The sequence below is a fragment of the Ciona robusta genome, unplaced genomic scaffold (assembly GCF_009617815.1).
Source record: "Ciona robusta unplaced genomic scaffold, ASM961781v2 AP042755.1".
Classification (NCBI taxonomy): domain Eukaryota; kingdom Metazoa; phylum Chordata; class Ascidiacea; order Phlebobranchia; family Cionidae; genus Ciona; species Ciona robusta.
Window position 1 is genome coordinate 57,501 of NW_028323134.1, and position 2,500 is coordinate 60,000.

The window sequence follows — 2,500 nt, forward strand, 5'->3', positions numbered from 1 at the left end:
CAAGCCACCCCCGTGGATCGACCTGCTGCGCTCCCAGCGCCTACACTCTCCTGCAGTAACAACCGATAGCCGTGCAAGCCACCCCCGTGGATCGACCTGCTGCGCTCCCAGCGCCTATACTCACCTGCAGTAACAACCGATAGCCGTGCAAGCCACCCCCGTGGATCGACCTGCTGCGCTCCCAGCGCCTATACTCTCCTGCAGTAACAACCGATAGCCGTGCAAGCCACCCCCGTGGATCGACCTGCTGCGCTCCCAGCGCCTATACTCTCCTGCAGTAACAACCGATAGCCGTGCAAGCCACCCCCGTGGATCGACCTGCTGCGCTCCCAGCGCCTACACTCTCCTGCAGTAACAACCGGTAGCCGTGCAAGCCACCCACGTGGATCGACCTGCTGCGCTCCCAGCGCCTACACCACCTCCCGCGGTGGAGCCCGACAGCCGCGCATGCCACCGGCGGGGATCGACCTCCTACGCTCCCAGCGCCTATACTCTCCTACAGTGGCCACCGAAAGCCGTGCAAGCCACTCCCGTGGATCGGCCCGCTGCGCTCCAAGCACCTACACCACCTCCCGCAGTGGAGCCCGACAGCCGCGCAGGCCACCCGCGGGGATCGACCTCCTGCGCTGGCTCCGCGGCAAGGGGCACCTCGGCACCCCGCAGAGAGCTCGGGAAGCCCGGCGCAATTCTACAACGGCCGGGGGCGAACAGCTTCCACGACAACGAAGCCCGACGTCGGGCCAACATTTTACCATGGTGTAAAACAACCTAGCCTGGTGGGGCCGGCAATCGGTCGACCTCCGCCCGAGCGACTTCGATCACGACCTCGGGGATCTGGCTCCGCGGCAAGGGGCACCTCGGCACCCCGCGGAGAGCTCGGGAAGCCCGGCGCAATTGTACAACGGCCGGAGGCGGACAGCTTCCACCACAACGAAGCAATACGTCGGGCCGACGTTTTCGCTCAGTGTAAAACGACCTAGGATGGTCGGGTCGGCAATCGGTCGACCTCCTACCGAGCGACTTCGATCACGACCTCGGGGATCTGGCTCCGCGGCAAGGGGCACCTCGGCACCCCGCGGAGAGCTCGGGAAGCCCGGCGCAATTGTACAACGGCCGGAGGCGGACAGCTTCCACCAGAACGAAGCCATTCGTCGGGCCGACGTTTTCGCTCAGTGTAAAACGACCTAGGATGGTCGGGTCGGCAATCGGTCGACCTCCGACCGAGCGACTTCGATCACGACCTCGGGGATCTGGCTCCGCGGCAAGGGGCACCTCGGCACCCCGCGGAGAGCTCGGGAAGCCCGGCGCAATTGTACAACGGCCGGAGGCGGACAGCTTCCACCACAACGAAGCAATACGTCGGGCCGACGTTTTCGCTCAGTGTAAAACGACCTAGGATGGTCGGGTCGGCAATCGGTCGACCTCCGACCGAGCGACTTCGATCACGACCTCGGGGATCTGGCTCCGCGGCAAGGGGCACCTCGGCACCCCGCGGAGAGCTCGGGAAGCCCGGCGCAATTGTACAACGGCCAGGGGCGAACAGCTTCCACCACAACGAAGCCCGACGTCGGGCTAACGTTTTAGCTTAGTTTAAAACGACCTAGCATGGTCGGGTCGGCAATCGGTCAACCTTCGATCTTAAGGTCGACCAATGAGGTCAGGAGTCAGGGGTCGGAGGTCAAGTTTAAACAAGAGAGCAACGATTGCTTAAGCCTGTCGTTGGTTCGATATTTAGAAAGTGACATTTTACCTACCAAGGTCGAATGGACTATCGGTCGACCTCCGAACTCAAGGTCGACTACTGGGGTCAGGGGTCAGAGGTCAAGCTTAAACAAGAGAGCAACGATTGCTTAAGCCTGCCGTTGGTTGGATACTTTGCCAGTGACATTTCACCTACCAAGGTCGAATCTGCAAACGGTCGACTATCAACCTCAGGGTCAATCCGCACAACCTGGAGTCAGAGGTCAGAGGTCATGGGTCACGGGTCAGGAGTCAAAATGGTCTCGAAAATAGCCTTTGAAAAAAAAAGTCCCGAAAATAGCCTTTGAAAAAAAACGAAGTCCCGAAAATAGCCTTTGAAAAAAAAAAGTCCCGAAAATAGCCTTTGAAAAAAAAAAAGTCCCGAAAATAGCCTTTGAAAAAAAAAAAGTCCCGAAAATAGCCTTTGAAAAAAAAAAAAAGTCCCGAAAATAGCCTTTGAAAAAAAAACGAAGTCCCGAAAATAGCCTTTGAAAAAAAACGAAGTCCCGAAAATAGCCTTTGAAAAAAAAAAGGCCCGAAAATAGCCTTTGAAAAAAAAAAAAGTCCCGAAAATAGCCTTTGAAAAAAAAACGAAGTCCCGAAAATAGCCTTTGAAAAAAAAAAAAAGTCCCGAAAATAGCCTTTGAAAAAAAAAAAAAGTCCCGAAAATAGCCTTTGAAAAAAAAACGAAGTCCCGAAAATAGCCTTTGAAAAAAAAAAAAAGTCCCGAAAATAGCCTTTGAAAAAAAAAAAAAGTCCC